This window comes from Amia ocellicauda (assembly GCF_036373705.1).
Source record: "Amia ocellicauda isolate fAmiCal2 chromosome 11 unlocalized genomic scaffold, fAmiCal2.hap1 SUPER_11_unloc_5, whole genome shotgun sequence".
Taxonomy (NCBI): Eukaryota; Metazoa; Chordata; class Actinopteri; order Amiiformes; family Amiidae; genus Amia; species Amia ocellicauda.
Window position 1 is genome coordinate 35,343 of NW_027102663.1, and position 20,549 is coordinate 55,891.

At 43.9% G+C, this 20,549-nt stretch overlaps 2 non-coding genes across 2 annotated transcripts; both read left to right on the forward strand.

Annotated features, from left to right (window-relative positions):
• The first annotated feature begins 14,079 nt into the window (after positions 1–14,079).
• Positions 14,080–14,152, forward strand: trnav-cac (transfer RNA valine (anticodon CAC)). Its single transcript has one exon. It is a non-coding gene; the product is annotated as a tRNA-Val (tRNA).
• Positions 14,153–15,023: 871 nt separating this feature from the next.
• trnav-aac (transfer RNA valine (anticodon AAC)) lies at positions 15,024–15,096 on the forward strand. Its single transcript has one exon. It is a non-coding gene; the product is annotated as a tRNA-Val (tRNA).
• The last annotated feature ends 5,453 nt before the right edge of the window (positions 15,097–20,549 follow it).

Consider the following 20,549-nt stretch of genomic DNA (forward strand, 5'->3'; position numbering starts at 1 on the left):
TGAAGGTCGGCATGAGTTGCTACATACTTTGTTACAAAATCAAAGACTTGTGTTACTGGGGCAAAACCTGGTGATAGAGAGCCAAAACACCCTTATTAATACCCTTACTAACGAATTGTACCGTATTTAATGTTTTAATAGACACAAAACGCCTTACTATTGTGGGTTGTTGGAAAAATAAAAAATAAATTAAAAAATGTCCTGACTTGGTAAAAGAACTCACAAACTAAAGGATTATGAACAAGCTAGGGCCCCAAAAAGACCTTCCCGAGAGAACATCCCCGGCCCTGTTGTGAACTCCTCTGATGTCCCAATGAACCTGGAACTATTACAAATGATAAATGATTTAAATAACCCCCAATTACCACCGATAGAATGTGAATTAACACACTTACCGGTGAACCCCGACCTGTTACAGATGGTCAATGATCTAAATAACCACCTCCCACCGGTAGCGCTTATAGAGGTTCACCCCCTAGTTCACCCCGATTTGTTTGAAATGGTGGAGGCTTTGGAGGAGCTACCCCGACCAAATTCTGCCCCTATTATAAATGATTTGAGACAATTAGAACACAGGATGGCGGCAGAAGCAGCCATCACTATAGAGGAGGGTCTTGACATTAACCGGTTGGATATCTTTGAAGGACTTTTACAGGCTTTAAATGAGCCTCCTCAAAAAGGGGGTTTTGTAGATGTCAGCAGTGGGGGTGTTCGGAATGTGGAGGGTTCTGAGACTGATAAGGCTGTGGAGGACATGCTCTGTGAGAATGTAGGGGGTGAAGGCTTGGTTCAAAATGATGATGTGTCCAAGAGTACCAGTGATCCCGTGATTATAGATAGACCGGCCTATAACAATTTTGAAATGATTCAGCGTTTTACTTTTGCAGAACTTTTAAATTGTGACAATTATGCAGAAATATTTGTCAACATACACGAGGCCTTGCAGAAAATGCTTGAACAGGTTGCTGAAAGGGTCAGACCTCGAGATGTTGTACAGTTAGAACTCAGAGGGGATGCTTTGTTTAGCAACCTATCTGCAATGCTGAGTGGAGATAATTTAGATGTCTGGCTAAAATCGAAGCGTTATTGCAAAGTAACGCAGCCATCTTAGCTGATGAAAGTCTGTCTCTGGTAATGAATGTGGTTCGTAACCCTGAGGGTGGGGCGCTTAGAAGACTGTCGAAATGCTTGAAGAACGACATAATTAGGACCAAGCTCAGGCAATTAGTGGTGAGTTCCAGTGGGGACAATAAGCTCTGTTTTGCTTACAGTTTAATAAAACTACTCACCCCCGACATGCCTGAACCCCAAGCTCTGCAAGAGGCTTTAATGCTTCATCAGAGGGCCGGCTTAAACTCTCAACAGATGGTTGCCTTTTCAGACATTACCAAGTTTGAGGAGTTGTTGTCTTTAAAAATTGTTGTGTGGTACCGTTGTGAGGTAAAGGAAGTATTTGTTAAATTTCAGACACATCCTGAAACCCATACACAGACACTGTTTCTCTTCCTAGGTGATAGACATTAATTTGGAATAAAGAGTTTGACGGCTTTTTTGGGTTGTTCGTATGTTTGTCATTGGTGTTATAAGGCCTTCAATGATAAGCTTAAGCACCGCTGTGACGGTTACTGTAACGTCTGTTTCAATCCGCAATGTCGTAAGGGTTTGGCCCCTACCATCCAATGTAAAGATTGCTTAAGGATTTGTCTCTCAACGTTCTGTTTTTCCGAGCATAAGGTACAGAGGGCCGCTGCTGAGGGGGTTAAAAAACTGAGTTATTGTGATCAAACTAAATATTGCCCGCAGTGTTGCCTCCAGTACCATTTTCATGAGGTTAAACCACACAAATGTCTGGAGCCGAGATGCAGGATCTGTAATGCTGATTTAACCTCGGGGTCCGAACACCAGTGCTTTATTCAGCCGGTTAAAAAGGAGCCGCCGCACAACCGGTATGTCTTTTTTGCTTTTGAATGCCGGCAAGAAAACGGGGTCCACGTTGCTAATTATATACACTGTATTGACATGTTGGATCGTGAGTGGTCAGCTAGCGGTGAGAGTTGTGTCAGGGATTTCTTTACGCGGTATCGCGGTCCAAAATACCTCAATTACACATTTATTGCCCACAATGCTAAGGGTTATGATTCTTACATTTTGATGAAGTATCTGGTGGAAAATGGGGTGACCCCAAAAATAATAGCTCAGGGTAGCAAGATCATGTGTTTCACCGACGAAGCTTTCAACTAACGTTACATAGACTCGTTAAATTTCCTCCCCATGAAATTGAGCGCTTTGCCTAAGGCTCTGGGTTTTGAGGCTCAGAAGAAAGGTTGGTTCTGCCATTTTTTTAATACTAAGGACACTCAAAATTATCGAGGGTCCTACCCGCCCGCCTCTTATTATGGGGTTGATACTATGATGTCTCATGAGAGGGAGGAATTCTTTAAATGGTACAATACGGTTAAGTGAGGTGTTTTTGATTTCCGAGAAGAGATGGCCGCTTATTGTAAAAATGATGTGGTGATCCTTAAAGAAGCCTGTGTGCGTTTCTGCGCCGAGGTTATCAACACATCGGGTCTCGACCCTTTGCAAAGTGTGACCATAGTGTCTCTCTGCATGAAAATGTATCGGTCCAATTTCTTGCAGAGAAACACTATAGCGGTCACCACTTCTGACAACTATCGTGCTAGACAAAATAACTTTTCGACTGTCTCCATACAGTGGCTGGAATACCTGAGTGCCCGGGATAACATATTCATCAGACATGCTTTAAATCAAGGGGAAGTCAAAATGGGGCCTTACTACTTAGACGGTTTTAGCGACGTGTTCGGGCGGCGTACCGCTTATGAGTTTGCTGGTTGTATTTACCATGGCTGTCCTCAGTGCTTCGACCCAAACACCTTTAACCCCGAATCACAAAAACTCTGCGGTGATATCTACTATGATTTCCAGGAACGAATTGAAACTTTAAAAAACACCTATGGTTTGAACGTGCTGGTGATTTGGGAACACGAGTGGACGACCCTGAAGCAACAGGATGCGGGGGTACAATGGTTTATGGAAACCTTGGACTTTCCTGAATGTCTAGAGCCCCGGGATGCGTTATTTGGGGGTCGTACCAATGCCCTCTGTTTACATTATGAGGTAAAGGAGGGTGAGAGAGTAGATTACTATGATTTCACCAGTCTGTACCCTTATGTCAACAAGACCAAAATGTACCCGGTGGGGCGTCCAACCATTGTTTATCGTGACTTTCTCGAAATCGGACATTACTTTAGTTTGATCAAAGTCACCATGTACCCTCCTCGCGAGCTGTTCTTACCCGTGTTGCCTTACAGGTGTTCGGGAAAATTGATGTTCCCTCTGTGTAGAACGTGTGTGGAAACTGAAAATCAAACTACCTCTTGTCTGCACAGTGATGAAGAGAGAGCGCTGACGGGTGTCTGGTGTAGCATTGAGCTTGACAAGGCGGTGGAGAAAGGTTACAGAGTCGGTAAGGTGTATGAGGTTTGGCATTTTTCTGAAAAAACTGATACTCTTTTTGCTGATTACATTATGACCCATCTGAAAGGGAAACAGGAGGCATCGGGCTATCCCTCATGGTGTGTTGACTCCGCGGCCAAAGAGCGATACGTTCAGCAATATTTTGAAAAGGAAGGGATCCGTCTAGAGCCGGGGAACATAACTGTAAACCCCGCCAAGAGACAAATGTCCAAACTGATTTTAAACAGTCTGTGGGGTAAGTTTGGGGAAAGAAATTACCGTCTAAACACAACCTTGATTAAAACCCCTGAACTGTTCATAGAATTTATGTTTTCCAAACAACATGCAGTATCACACTTTCAATTCTTAAATGACCACGTGGCACAGGTCCAGTGGAGGGCCCCTAAAGATTTCCCCACCAAACAGGGGAACGTTAATGTTTTCATAGCGGTTTTTACCTCGGCTTACGCCCGGCTTGAACTGTACAACTTAATGGATCAGTTGCAGGAACGCACGCTCTATCATGATACTGACTCTGTAATCTTTGTCACCAGGCCAGGGGATTGGGTCCCTCCCCTCGGGGACTACCTTGGGGAGTTAACGAGCGAACTAGATCCTCAGGACCACATAGTGGAGTTTGTTTCAGGGGGTCCTAAGACTTACGCATACAGAACGGCTGCGGGTAAGACCTGTATGAAAGTTAAGGGTTTCACTCTGAACCATTGTAACAACAAGCTCATTAACATCAAGTCTCTGACGACCCTGGTAGAAAGTTTTGTAACCGAGAAAGACGCGCCTCCTCGTGAGATTATTACAGCCGGAAATCAGATCTATCGCAATAAAAAGGGGTACACGTTGGAAAATAGATCACTAAACAAACGGTTCAGGGTGGTGTACAATAAAAGAGTGTTGAAGACTGATTATACCACTCTGCCTTATGGATATTAGCGGTGGTTTTGAAAACAGACTTCAACACCCTTTCTCCTGTATTATAGCCGGTCCCTCCAATTCGGGGAAGAGCTATCTTATAAAGAACATCATAGAAGATGTGGACGCAACCGTGTCCCAAGCTCTTGACAACATAGTGTGGTGTTTCTCTTGCTGGCAACCTCTCTACGATGATTTGGCTTGGAAAAAAAATAATCTGAAATTTGTGCAAGGTCTCCCCGCCTCGTTGTGTGGCGATGACTTGTTCCCGCCCGGTAATACTAACCTAGTGATCCTTGATGACCTGATGGAGCAGGCCGGTGACAACAGTGAAGTGGAAAAAGCTTTCACAAAGTACACTCATCATAGGAATTTAAGTATTATTTATTTAGTTCAAAATCTATTTTTTCAAGGTAAAAAAAGCCGCACTATTAATTTATATGCCAATTATATAATTCTTTTTAAAAACCCCAGAGATAAACTACAGGTCACCGTCTTGGCTCGTCAAATGTACCCTAACCAGACCAAGTTCTTTTTGGAGGCATTTGAGGATGCCACCAAAAAACCCTACGGGTACTTGATTGCGGAATTAAATGCACAAACCCCAGAAGACTTTCGCCTAAGAACAGGTTTGTGCCCGCACGATTGGCCGGCAGTCTATGTGCTAAAGAAAAGGAAATAAATAAGAATGTCTGTTCGGATTAAAAGAAATCTGCCGCTTTTGCAAATGTTATTTGAGAGGAGCCCGCGCCATAGGAAAGCTGTGCTGGCAGGGGCCCCCTCGGATTTGATCGAGACCCTGTGTGAAATAGCTTTTAACATCTTACGCGGTAATATACCCCTAACCCCTTCTCAACATTCTAAACTCAAAAAACAAAAAGCGGTTATCAAGATCATCGCTAATAAGAAGTATTCTATTAAAAGAAAAAGAAAGAAGATTAATCAAACCGGGGGTTTTATAGGACCGCTGTTGAGCATAGCCGTGCCTTTCCTAACCAGTCTTCTAGCTTCCAGAGTGGGTTAATAATGGAATATGCTCAGAAAATGTTTTTGATCCCTCAGGAGCAGCTTGAGAAACTGAGAAAAAATGTTGTCGGGCCAGAGCCCATTAGACAAACGGCCGAAAACAACCTGGACTCTGAAATGAAAGCTATACAGGCCAGGGCCGATTTAAATCAGTATTCCAAAGCCCAGTTGTATACCAACACGTTACAGCGCTACCTCCGTCTGGTTAGACAGGGTGAAAAAGATCAAAACATTTTAACTTTAACCATGGCCTCTCAAGAAAATGGTTCTGGGGCTGATGCGGGGGGAACGGTTGATAAAGATGTTGCGGTGACCGAACCTGTAGAGAGTTCAGAGGGAGATGTTGTAACGGATGTTTTGAGAAACATGCCGGCCAGAAGCAAAAGACATGCACAATATATCCTGCACAAAATGGTTCAGAAACTGCGGGTAACGGCTTGGAATGAACAGGGTGAATTTGTTTTTAAAGGACTACTGATCAAAGGTTCACACATGTTCGATTTGTTGAAGAGTGTCACTAGCACTAATAAGGTACCCGATAGTCGCCGACCTGTAGGCTGGAATGCTTTCCTACAGGCGATGGCCTGTCTGAACATGCCCCAATCAACAGTTCCTAACCAGGAAACGCGACAAAAAATCCGTCTGTGTAAAGAGGTGGAGCCTGATCTGACTCCGATATCTCATTACTCTGACCATGCTGAGCGACCATCCTCAGGATCTATCCATTGTTGGGAAGCTTATTAATCTCATGTTTTTATTTGTCTCCCCTGTAAATAATGACCCGACAAACAATTTTTTATTTTTATTTTTTATTTTTCAAATGTTGTACATTTATTTATACCATAACCCCTGCTTTGTATAAGAATTGTGTTGAATAAAAACAAAACTAATGATTCAAAGGCTGTTTTCATTATTTTTTCACCTTAACACGCATGACATCTTTTAAAATCCTCACAAGAACACCCCATCTGTATACACGGCTGGCTAGGGTCGTAAGTCATTGTGTTATAAGGGGGGGTCCACAGTGTCCTGACAAACTCTGCCACTTTTTTATCATTTTGGCCTAAATCCTCACTGTACAAGGCCATAATATCGGGGTATGACCTTCCTTTAGATCTATGAAATAAGAAAAACACACAGTGTTGACCACAAGTGAAGGTCTGAAGACTTTGTACTTGACGACCGCTGTAAATGGTTTCTTGACAGTTGTTGAGCAGAAAGTTATTGATCTTCCGAGGGAAAGGTCTGAAATCCGGGGGGTTTCCATAGGAATCAAAAAATTCACCACGGTGGTCCTCCCTTAGATAAATAGCCAGCCAATGTTCTCCGGGCATATTTTTAGGGTGTGTGTTGATTATGTACATTGCAGGTAAATTCTTGATCTTAAATTTAGGCAGCTGATCGCAGGCGTAGACTCCTTGAAACAGTTTCCGTGAGCCGGCCAGGGCATTCATGATGTGGTTGAGCTCTCTGGTGTTCATTTTAATAATAATCATACATAACATTTCTCCTCTGATTCACCTCAATAATGTTGTCAAACACTGCATACACGACCATATTTACAGTGCGTGGTAGAGGCTGCTTGAAACGCATCTCCAAACGCATATTGCCCGTCTTCATCAGTGAAAAATGTTGTCCACACTCTTCGTCAGGGGTCAGGTTGAAACCGTACAGGGTGTAACCGCTGCAGTATTCCCGGCGATCGATCAGCCGGGAGTTTGATCCTTGAGATGGCGACCCGTAGCCAGTACTAGACTGTCATATTCACGAACCACATTGCCGTTTTCAAAGTCAGGTTGAAAAGGTCTGGATGGAACCTGCACACCATCGACGTACAACGCTATAAATTCCGCGTTATAATGTTTAAAGTTAAAGGGGTTCTTGTTGTAAACCCCGGTAAATGCATCATTATCCACGAGACCTATAATAACCTGTTTTGGGAGCTGTCCTAGAAACAGATTTTCCTGGTTCATCACCCGTGTCCCTGCGGGGATACTGTGGACTTTCATATAGACTCTTTCGATCGGGTACTTGGCGTTTGCCGTCATTAACGCCTGCGCGTGTCCTAGTTTAACCGCCGGGGAGACGGACACTTTTTTCACAAACAGCGAGGCCGATAATATGGTCAGTTTATATTTTTCAGTATCAGGGGTCATCAGACAAAAAGCACTTTTACTACGGATCATTTTAATTTTAATGTCTACCCCGTTGAGCATGAGTTTTTCTAGGAAAAATATGTCTGCATGGATATGCCCCATTAGCTCAAAGGTCCTCCCTTCTGTTGAAAAGGCCGTTCTTTTTTGCAAACCCTTATTGAGTCCCTCTGGATCCTTGTCGTCCATAGCTTCCGGGATGTCTTTGAAGAAAAGGCCGGGGTTGAACTGTTTGCTTAGGGTCTCCTCACTATAATTAAGTATACACTCCATCATGGCTCTATAGGGGTAAGTATTGCTGCTTTGACTAATGAGCCGATCTCCCAGGGTCACATCCACCTGTGAAAACATGGTGGCCACCGGGTAATTGATGACCCCAGCGTTGGTCGTCTTCTCGATTGCATCGCCATCCTCATCAGTCACTTTACAGTTCATTAAAATAAATGTGTTATTCAAATCAATATAATCCTCGCCATTGCCAGCTATAAAAAACTCCAGAGGGGCCGTGTCTGAAATTGCAGAAAGAGGGGGAATCTCTACATATATGATCTTATCTATACTCGTTTGAGTGTATGGAACTGTAAACAGATCCAGTTCTGATTTGACGCATTCTTCCGATAGACTGTGGACAAAAGACATGTTTAAAAGATGTATCCTGAGGCTCTATTTTTCTTTCTTTGAGACTTTCTTTTTGCAGGTTTTTTCTTGTGCTGCTTCCTTCTCCGAGTGTTTCCACGATATGTTGGAGAATGAGAGATTCTTCGTTTTTTGTTAGCCACGGATCTTTGTCGCCCCCTGGTGGACACATGCTGTTTCTTCTTTTACCCCCCTCCTCGCCATTACCATGAGACCCGAACCCTCCTGATGCTCATGGCTAGCTGCCCGGTTCATAACATTGGTGAACACGTCACTAACAATATTTTTAGCCGCTGATTTCAAGTGGGGTCTGGCTATAGCAAAGCCTCTCTTAAGCAGGGGTATGGCCATTCTAAAGAGACCACGAAAGAGTCCTCCTAGACCGGCGCCATACATTGTGGGGGCTCCTACAATACCGGGCAAGCCGTTCCATCTTGCATCTTGTAATAATCCACATAGGCGCTAGGATCTACATAACCCCTCGAGGTAGCCATTTTAATAATGTACAAACTGTTTCAGGGGTCGAAAATGTAGTTTGACATTAACTTTACCGAAGCGGAAGGGTACGTTGATATTCTGATCCGATTTTACTTCGATCGTGATGTTGTCAAAGTGGGTCTTTGAGACTGGTACGTAGTGTGGTTTGTCATAAGTAATTGTGACCATGTCATTGCTTTTACCTTTATTAAGTACATTTCTCAAAAGGGGGACATAACTATCCCCGACCCTCTGGTGGGTTATGATATCCGTATACACATAAAGAGTGTAAAAGCCGCCCCACCACTTCTGAGAACCTGCTCTCTGTGTCAGAATAGAACCCAAATATACGCCCCAGTTGGCCGCTGGTTTGAATGCTAATACCTGGTTTTGACACCTTGTACACTCTGTTTTTAATAGGGTTGTAATATAGCTTGATGTTGGGGGTGCCTTCTGAGAACTGTTTATGCATCTCATCTAATATTTTATCCACATTGTCATAATAACCTCCTTGTATCGTGAATGTCCATTGACTCTTTTTAACATCATCAAAAATGGCGAAGGTGGCATCCTTATCTTGTAAAACAGCCCAAGTGTAAGGATACTGTATTTCCGCCAACCCCACTTCCCACGACCCCCTTAGATCTATAGATTTTCCAAATTGTACCGTGTAACTGGATATTTCATTTTTAGGATATATATCGAGAGAGGCATTACTGGGTAGAGTCACGTAGAAGCCTCCTGATTCCATCTTGAGAATCGAAAGTAATGCCCCCAACACACCCGCGGGCATGTTGTTATAAGGATTGAATATCGCAAACCTGTTGTTCCGGGACCCAACTATTGAACTTTTCAGGCCATCCAAGCCATTTCATCAACACATATTTTTTCCGGTTCTGGGTTTTTTCAGCTAATATCTTTTCAACTCTGTATACACTGTCTTTACCCACAATAATTTTTTGTAACTCGGCTTCGTAAAACGTTCCTTCTATATCCTCCCTGTCATAGTCTTTTAACCGGTACACGGGGGGGTCTCTACCCAACTGTTCGGTAACTGTAAAATATTCGTCAGAAAATGTTTGTTCATAACCTTTGGCAAAAGTACTCCTTAGCTTTGAAACGCGAACCACATCACCGATGTTGAACTAATAAGTAGTTTTTCCCTTCTTAATAAATGGTCGGTATAATTTTTTATAGACCTTAAAAGAATTACTTTGATCAACATCTAAAGGCTTCATTTTAATACTGGTGTGATACCCTTGGTTGTAAGCATCGATAAAATCTTGAACTTTATCAAAATACTTGAACGTGTTGACCGCTGTAAAATATCTCCACATTTTGGTCTTTATGGTGCGGTTAAACCTCTCCACTACCGATGCCCTAAGCTCATTACCGGTGGTGAAATGATGTATTTTGTGTCTCTTCAGTAGATTCTGAAATTCTCTGTTGAGAAACTCTTTTCCTTTATCAGTCTGCAGTTTTTTAGGACATCGACCCTGGGACAATATATCCTCAAAGGCCCTTGTCACCGCCCGACCTGTTTTATTATGTAGAATGCGAGCCCAGGCATATTTTGATAACACATCGATACACATCAACATCAATTTGTGACCATTGTTATGTTTTGATAAATTTGACATATCGACTAGATCCATTTGCCATTGTGAATCTATGTCAGTTGCATATACGCGGTTTCTTTTAAAGTTAATCCTGAGAGGTTTATGTAAGGTATAGGCGTCTTGTTCCCGTAACCATTCTGAAACAACCACATCATTAACCTTCACTCCGGCCTCAGCGAGTCCTCTTTGAAAACCCTTCTTACCCGCCAAACCCCCAATCTTGGCTGGGTTGTAGTATAGTTCCTGCATTTGGGGAGCTTGCCGAGTCATTCTGTCAAATAACCACACAGACCCACACTATGCGCAAAGTTTTTATACAAGGTTTTTTATTCAACTTCAGGAGAGCAGATACCACTTTTTAGACATTTGAGAAAAGTATAACATACACAACAATTTTTTCTACGGTCCAGACAAAAATAAATCAGATGATTGGTTACTTGATCTATATCAACAAATATACCTGTTTCTTTATCTTGTAGGCACACACCTCAGTTACATATGTAAATAAAACAACAATATGACCTATTTTAAAAGTAAACAGAGGTGTATTAAACATGCTCAGTAAAAGGTCATACAGATGTTGATGAAATGGCCTAATATCATTCTTGGCCCCCTTGAGCCCTTCATCCCAGTGTTCGTACCCCCCGGTCTTTGTTACAGCAGCCATTCACTTTTCCAGGTTTGAAAGTTGATCCTCATCGATGGTTAAATCTGTAGAGAAAAGGCTCGCGTTGGCTACTTTTCTGTCAAGCACATGGTGTAATAGCGCTCTCAGGTTAGCTGCTGAGTGTTGATGACAGAACCAGTTGCAGAAGCAGTCCAGAACATTCCCCATGTTCAAAGTCCCTTAGTTCAGGTTAGAGTCTGAATCAGTGGCGTAGATGTCGAATTCTTCGTCGCTGCCCCCAGCTTTAACTTCTTTACGGAAGAAATAAGCTTTTAGCTTGCCAGCGGTTTTTCTACTCGGCTCATCCAGGTCATTGAGCAGCTGCCCAAGTTTCTCTATTATAAACGGCTCCTTTTTCAGCTCCAGCAAAATCTCATCTATGATTTTCTGGACTTGTCCCACAGTGACATGTATGTGGGAGTAAGAGAGCGCCTTGATTAGTGCCGGTTTCAGCCACGGTTTGTTCAGTCTTCTGTAAAACACGTTGAAATAGAACAGGAAATAGTAACGGTCTGGTTCAAACAAACAACTGTGTCTCAACTGACTGGGGTGATTCACTTCACACCCCCGACAGACTTCTTTCAGAGCTCGGTCGATGAGAGCACTCAGAATATACACCAGGGTGCTTTTAACCACTCTGCTTACTTGGTCACATACCCCGGGCAAAAATCCTGCGTCTTCATCACGCCCCCGGGACAGTCCGATGCTCATTGGGTCGCCTGGTGGTTTGTGGGGTGTTTCTCCATCCATTGGACTGACCCCCTCCTGAGACGCACAGACGGTAGACAGTTCGGCAAAATCAAGGCCCTCCATGAGCTCCAGAGGCTGGGGATCCCCGAGACTCATTTGGACATCCATCGCACCGCATGTTGTTTCGTCCTGAGGGACCGGGGTCTGAGGTCTTGGAGAGTAACCACAGTCAAAGGGTTCCAGAGTGTATACAAAATCTGGGGAATAGAACCAGGGGTGATCCCGGGTTTGAAGAGGCCTGTAGAGCCTGTCGACGTCCGCAGCTTTCGGGTAAGACATTCTCTTTAATTTTAAACCATGAATGAATTGTTGCACCTTTTATCCTATCTCTTCACTACGTCACGACACACCGCCCTCTTAGAAGAGAGTAGCCCCTGAGCCGTCAGACCCCCCTCCAAAACCCCACACGTCGTCTGTCGTAGTTCTGCAAGCTTTCCCATTCACACCTTTCAAAACCCTGAGTCGGAGACTCCATTTCGCATTCTCTTGGACCCTCTTGCAAGCCTTCTAGAGTCTTATCCACAAGCCCCAGATCTCTCCAGGCCATCACCTTCAACCAGTCCTCATAAGAGTATTCAATTACCGTCTCAAAAGGTTCCAACGTACCCTCCTTCTCTCCCAAAGCAAGAAGCTCCACTCCAACATAGCTGGGATCCCTTTTAAAGCGGTAACCCCGTCGAGCCCCCCAGAACAACACCCAGGAGCGTTCAATCTTCAAATTGGTGAGTACAGGAACCCTTGCCCGGGATTGTTTCTTGCGGGGTTTCATGTTGATGTCGCTGGACATGTTGAAGAAGCGGGATGTTTCAGAAGCTGAGAATTAAAGAGGTATTGCCTAAAAGAAGCGCGGGTTCTTAAATAGAGAGGAGAGTTTCGGGGCGTTGCCTTCAGAGGGGTGGGGGTATTTATGGGTGGCCTTGTTGTTCAGGGTTTTATGGGTGCACACTTTCTGACGGATATGACGTAGGAATAATTAAGGAAATAACTCTACCTAAAATCACGCCCCCCAATTATGACGTAGGAATATTAATAAGCTTAGGGCATACGTCATAACAAAATAGGCCGCGCCCAAAAAACCCTACTATCTACTCTTATGTAGTTGAAGGCGCAGTATAGCTCTCATAGTCTGGTGGAGACGGAAGACCACCAGCCGTTTGAACAAGCCATTCAGCATCACCTTGTTGGGTTAAGTGCAGGCACTGTCAGAGCGCAGGGCGTCCTGCCTTTGAAAGAGTTTCCGAAGTGTCCTGATGTGCCCTTTAGCAATGCAAAATAGGTCAGTGAAAATAGAAACCTTTATCTCACAGGCTGGCCCACGGGAAACGCCTGTGCGCGTTTTATCAGCCTGCTTCGATGGGAGGCATTCGAAACGCCAGGACGGGTCGTTTTCCGTAGTGTAGTGGCTATCACGTTTGCCTCACACGCGAAAGGTCCCCGGTTCGAAACCGGGCGGAAACAACCCGCGGTGCACGCGTGACAGTGCCATGTTACCCGTCGCCATCTCTCTGCCCCAAGGCCGGCCGTCGTTTTCTCTTCCTCGGAGTGGCAAGAAATCCTGACCTTGAGAACAAACGATCGCAGAAGGGTAGCTTTGCGAGGCGCTGGAACTCACACTTTTAAAATCGATACATGTTGTAGCTGTTACAATACGACCGTAGCAGGATCAGCGACATTGCTGTTACTCTTATGTAGTCGAAGGCGCAGTATAGCTCTGATAGTCTGGTGGTGACGGAGGACCTCCAGCCGTTTGAACAAGCCATTCAGCATCACCTTGTTGGGCTAAGTGCAGGCACTGTCAGAGCGCAGGGCGACCTGCCTTTGATAGAGTTTCCTAAGTGTCCCGAAATCGGTGCACTCAGAGCGTCCGTCCGTCGACAGGTTGAAATTGTAAACGCTGGTGTAGCCACTTTTAATTGAAATATGATGATGATGATGATGATGTTGTTGTTCTTGTTCTTGTTGTTGTTGTTGTTCTTGTTTTTCTTGTTGTCGTCGTGGTCGCCGTCATTATTATTGTTAAAGTAAAGCAGTAGTTAGATTTGTTGCTACCGTAAGGTGTAGAAGGCACAATAGCTTTGTGATTGTCTGATGGTGGCACAAGACGAGCAGCAGCTGTTTGAACAAGCCATTGAACATCACCTTGTTGGGGTAAGTGTAAGTCTTGTCATAGCTCAGGGCGTTCTTCCTTTGAAAGAGTTTCCAAAGTGTCCTGATGTGCCCTTGAGCAATGCAAAATAGGTCAGTGAAAATAGAAACCTTTATCTCACAGGCTGGCCCACGGGAAACCCCTGTGCGCGTTTTACCAGCCGGCTTCGATGGGAGCCATTTGAAACACCAGGACGGGTCGGTTTCCGTAGTGTAGTGGCTATCACGTTCGCCTCACACGCGAAAGGTCCCTGGTTCGAAACCGGGCGGAAACAACCCGCGGTGCATGCGTGCCAGTGCTGTGTTACCCGTCGCCATCTCTCTGCCCCAAGGCCGGCCGTCGTTTTCTCTTCCTCGGAGTGGCAAGAAATCCTGACCTTGAGAACAAACGATCGCAGAAGGGTAGCTTTGCGAGGCACTGGAACTGACACTTTTAAAATCGATACATGTTGTTGCGTTACAATACGACCGTAGCAGGATCGGCGACATTGCTGTTACTCTTATGTAGTTGAAGGCGCAGTATAGCTCTGATAGTCTGGTGGTGACGGAAGACCACCAGCCGTTTGAACAAGCCATTCAGCATCACCTTGTAGGGCTAAACGCAGGCACTGTCAGAGCGCAGGTCGTCCTGCCTTTGAAAGAGTTTCCGAAGTGTCCCGAAATCGGTGCACTCAGAGCGTTCGTCCATCGACAGGTTGAAATTGTAAACGCTGGTGTAGCCACTTTTAATTAAAATCTGATGATGATGATGTTGTTGTTGTTATTCTTGTTGTCGTCGTAGTCGCCGTCATTATTAATGTTAAAGTAAAGCAGTAGTTAGATTTGTTGCTACCGTAAGGTGTAGAAGGCACAATAGCTCTGATAGTCTGGTGGTGAAGGAAGACCACCAGACGTTTGAACAAGCCATTCAGCATCACCTTGTTGGGTTAAGTGCAGGCACTGTCAGAGCGCAGGGCGTCCTGCCTTTAAAAGAGTTTCCGAAGTGTCCTGATGTGCCCTTTAGCAATGCCAAACAGGTCAGTGAAAATGGCATCCTTTCGCCGCACTTCAGACGCCATCTCACAGCCTAGCCGACCTGAAACACCTGAGCCCGTTTTACCAGCAGGCTTTAACGGTAACCATTTGAAGCAAGAGGCAGCGGTGTCAGTTTCCGTAGTGTAGCGGTTATCACGTTCGCCTAACGCGCGAAAGGTCCCCGGTTCGAAACCGGGCGGAAACAGCCTACTGTGGGCTGGCCCTTTTCGTCATTCTTGCCCTCGTGGTTCCCCGGAGGCGGTGGGTGTCTTTTCTTCATTGGAGTGCCCGCAATCGATGCACTCAGAGCGTCCGTCCGTCGACAGGTTGAAATTGTAAACGCTGGTGTAGCCACTTTTAATTAAAATCTGATGATGATGATGATGATGATGTTGTTGTTGTTGTTCTTGTTGTTGTTGTTCTTGTTGTCATCGTGGTCGCCGTCATTATTATTGTTAAAGTAAAGCAGTAGTTAGATTTGTTGCTACCGTAAGGTGTAGAAGACAACAGTTGGTATGGCGTGTGATATCAAAACATTCAGAATACTTTTAACCTATATAATTTATAAGCTTTGTAAAATAAACCCAAATATATCTTTTGCGGGGATAAACGCTGTTCTGAGTAGTTTGTGACTTGTTTAATACCAAACATAGCATCGCTATAAAAAAAAAAAAAAAATCACTGTAAAAGCGCTAGTTATTTTTGATCTTTATAGTTATTTTCTAGGCTCAGGTTGTTTTTTAGTGCTTATAAAGGCCTGAAATATTCTTAGTGGTTGTTGACTATAGGTCTTGATGTTTAAAAATGTTTTTTTGAGAGACCAAAAGGTTCTAATAAAAGTTTAGAGTAGAGAGGAGAGAGATCGTCTCCATCTTGGTTTCTATTTGAAATTTGATGCAGTGTCATTTTATTGGTTGGTTTTGATATGTTAATTGGTAACAGGGCGGCACAAAGGCCAGACCAGAACAATGCCTTACAAGCAGATCCGGCATGTGGCCATCAGTATAAGTATGAAGGTCTGGTCTTCAGCTCGACAGACTCATACTGACCTTTCGATTTAAGACTAAAGATCAACAATGTCCGGAAACAACATCAGCGATTCGATTTAAACGAGTTTTTAGGCAAGTCTTCAGATTATTTTCATTGACTCAGAGCGTGTTGTGTGCATGTATTGTAAATAAGGCTATAACATCTGTTTTAAGTTCTGTAAAATAATTTTTCAGCCAGTCAACAGGAGTTAATTCCCAACGCTGAGGAGATCATCTGGAACAACGACGGTAAGATTTTTGTGTTTGCGCTCATGGGTTCTTATGCATGGGTGTGTGTGGTTTGAAGCGGCTCATTAGAGTTATGAAAACGTTTTAATATATATTAATGCCGGTCTCTTTAATTACACAGAAACTATCGAAAGGCCTGTGATTAATGTCTCCAAGGATCGACCAAGAGAAGTGGTTGTCCCTAGACAGGCTGTCTGCCGACCGGGTAAGAACTAAACCCCTGTTTGTTTGTATAACGTTTCTGTAAGATGTTTGAGTCCAGTTTTGTTAATTTTAAAAAATTATCCTGTCTAACAGTATTAAGAAACGTGGTTCGAGACAACGAAAGGCCTTCCACATCGAGGGCTTGTTTCGTTTTACCTTCGAGAACCGTAACCTTTCAAGAATCTGAAAGGCCGTCAGCCCCGGTATCTGATAGCTGTGAGTATATATCTGCAGCCTGTAAGAGGTTAAAGCTTTTTATAAAGCGGTGTGGTTAAAGGTTAAACATGTCTCTTACCTTCACAGCGGTGCAAAAAGCTAAACCAGCCGAAAAACATAAGAAACGATTATTCTGTGGAGGTAAGTAAGATCTTTCAAACTTTAATGTTTTTAAAAGGGCTTTGTTTGCCCGTTGAGGGCTAATATTTAAGCGATTTAAGCGTTTCCTGTAGGGCGGGGGGTTCTGGGAAAGATCTTTAGAAGTCCGGACAGGTCTAGGCTTGTTTCTGGGGAACGTGTTTAGAAATGACCGATTGCCGTACCGTCTGGTTAGGAAGTAAAGCCGTCCGAAAGGGTTTAGTAAGTTGTTTGGCTTATCTCCCGCTATTATACTTCTGTTTTAAAGTGGTTGTAGGAAAAGGCTTGAAGGTGTTCATTGTATTTAATATTTAAACAGATCGTGAAAACGTTTGTGAAACAGGAAGTCCCGGGATCAGGAAGCGTTTACACTTGGAAGGTTCGTTTAAAAATGAAATGTTGTTGTGTGTGTGTGTGTTTTATTAACAATATTACAGTTTTTAAAGAAACATTTAAGAAACAGTTTATTTACAGCGGCTTCTCTGTTTTAAATTTATTATCAAGTCCTAATAAATATATTGTCTGTAAATAATAAGGCGTTGTAGTGAATGTCTAAGGCTATTTTCAAAGGTCTAAAAAAGCTAAAGGTTTTGAATGTCCTGGACATGTTGTTTTAAGTTTGATTTCTGTCGCCGTTTAAAGATGTAAATGTAATGTATATTTTTATTCTTCCCAAGACTCTTGGGATAGTCATTCTGTGAATGAGCTATTGAGGACAATTACCCCGTCTAAGTGGGATCAAACATCTTTCCCGGTGAGATCACCGAGAGGATCCCCCACGATGGTCTTGGAGACCCCCCAACATCTACTCAGGCCACAGCCTTCTGGGGGTAATTCAACACCCCAGATTCAGCCCGCCGCATTGTCGGGCGGAACAAATACAGGCATCCAACAACCTCAGGGGTCGCCGTCAGTCAGGGCTGACACACCACCCAACGACGGCCTAGTTTCAACATCGTCCCCCCAGACCCGTTTCTTGGCTACCGAAACGCGAAACAGTAACCCCGCGCTTGGCCAGGGTGTCACCGCAAAGGCCTTCTTGGTCTCCGTCCATGAGTATACACTCGCTCCCTGCCTCCTTCGACCGAGATTTACCGGAGCGACCATCCTTTGAAGCTGAGCCAGGCCACCAGCCCCCGGAGCTACTTCCTGAAGGTCGGCATGAGTTGCTACATACTTTGTTACAAAATCAAAGACTTGTGTTAGTGGGGCAAAACCTGGTGATAGAGAGCCAAAACACCCTTATTAATACCCTTACTAACGAATTGTACCGTATTTAATGTTTTAATAGACACAAAACGCCTTACTATTGTGGGTTGTTGGAAAAATAAAAAATAAATTAAAAAATGTCCTGACTTGGTAAAAGAACTCACAAACTAAAGGATTATGAACAAGCTAGGGCCCCAAAAAGACCTTCCCGAGAGAACATCCCCGGCCCTGTTGTGAACTCCTCTGATGTCCCAATGAACCTGGAACTATTACAAATGATAAATGATTTAAATAACCCCCAATTACCACCGATAGAATGTGAATTAACAGAATTACCGGTGAACCCCGACCTGTTACAGATGGTCAATGATCTAAATAACCACCTCCCACCGGTAGCGCTTATAGAGGTTCACCCCCTAGTTCACCCCGATTTGTTTGAAATGGTGGAGTCTTTGGAGGAGCTACCCCGACCAAATTCTGCCCCTATTATAAATGATTTGAAACAATTAGAACACAGGATGGCGGCAGAAGCAGCCATCACTATAGAGGAGGGTCTTGACATTAACCGGTTGGATATCTTTGAAGGACTTTTACAGGCTTTAAATGAGCCTCCTCAAAAAGGGGGTTTTGTAGATGTCAGCAGTGGGGGTGTTCGGAATGTGGAGGGTTCTGAGACTGATAAGGCTGTGGAGGACATGCTCTGTGAGAATGTAGGGGGTGAAGGCTTTGTTCAAAATGATGATGTGTCCAAGAGTACCAGTGATCCCGTGATTATAGATAGACCGGCCTATAACAATTTTGAAATGATTCAGTGTTTTAATTTTGCAGAACTTTTAAATTGTGACAATTATGCAGAAATATTTGTCAACATACACGAGGCTTTGCAGAAAATGCTTGAACAGGTTGCTGAAAGGGTCAGACCTCGAGATGTTGTACAGTTAGAACTCAGAGGGGATGATTTGTTTAGCAACCTATCTGTAATGCTGAGTGGAGATAATTTAGATGTCTGGCTAAAATCGAAGCGTTATTGCAAAGTAACGCAGCCATCTTAGCTGATGAAAGTCTGTCTCTGGTAATGAATGTGGTTCGTAACCCTGAGGGTGGGGCGCTTAGAAGACTGTCGAAATGCTTGAAGAACGACATAATTAGGACCAAGCTCAGGCAATTAGTGGTGAGTTCCAGTAGGGACAATAAGCTCTGTTTTGCTTACAGTTTAATAAAACTACTCACCCCCGACATGCCTGAACCCCAAGCTCTGCAAGAGGCTTTAACGCTTCATCAGAGGGCTGGCTTAAACTCTCAACAGAGGGTTGCCTTTTCAGACATCACCAAGTTGCAGGAACATAACTGTAAACCCCGCCAAGAGACAAATGTCCAAACTGATTTTAAACAGTCTGTGGGGTAAGTTTGGGGAAAGAAATTACCGTCTAAACACAACCTTGATTAAAACCACTGAACAGTTTATAGAATTTATGTTTTCCAAACAACATGCAGTATCACACTTTCAATTCTTAAATGACCACGTGGCACAGGTCCAGTGGAGGGCCCCTAAAGATTTCCCCACCAAACAGGGGAACGTTAATGTTTTCATAGCGGTTTTTACCACGGCTTACGCCCGGCTTGAACTGTACAACTTAATGGATCAGTTGCAGGAACGCACACTCTATCATGATTCTGACTCTGTAATCTTTGTCACCAGGCCAGGGGATTGGGTCCCTCCCCTCGGGGACTACCTTGGGGAGTTAACGAGCGAACTAGATCCTCAGGACCACATAGTGGAGTTTGTTTCAGGGGGTCCTAAGACGCATACAGAACGGCTGCGGGTAAGACCTGTATGAAAGTTAAGGGTTTCACTCTGAACCATTGTAACAACAAGCTCATTAACATCAAGTCTCTGACGACCCTGGTAGAAAGTTTTGTAACCGAGAAAGACGCGCCTCCTCGTGAGATTATTACAGCCGGAAATCAGATCTATCGCAATAAAAAGGAGTACACGTTGGAAAATAGATCACTAAACAAACGGTTCAGGGTGGTGTACAATAAAGGAGTGTTGAAGACTGATTATACCACTCTGCCTTATGGATATTAGCGGTGGTTTTGATAACAGACTTCAACACCCTTTCTCCTGTATTATAGCTGGTCCCTCCAATTCGGGGAAGAGCTATCTTATAAGGAACATCATAGAAGATGTGGACGCAACCGTGTCCCAAGCTCTTGACAACATAGTGTGGTGTTACTCTTGCTGGCAACCTCTCTACGATGATTTGGCTTCGAAAAAAAATAATCTGAAATTTGTGCAAGGTCTCCCCGCCTCGTTGTAAGACGATGACTTGTTCCCGCCCGGTCAAACTAACCTAGTGATCCTTGATGACCTGATGGAGCAGGCCGGTGACAACAGTGAAGTGGAAAAAGCTTTCACAAAGTACACTCATCATAGGAATTTAAGTATTCTTTATTTAGTTCAAAATCTATTTTTTCAAGGTAAAAAAAGCCGCACTATTAATTTAAATGCCAATTATATAATTCTTTTTAAAAACCCCAGAGATAAACTACAGGTCACCGTCTTGGCTCGTCAAATGTACCCTAACCAGACCAAGTTCTTTTTGGAGGCATT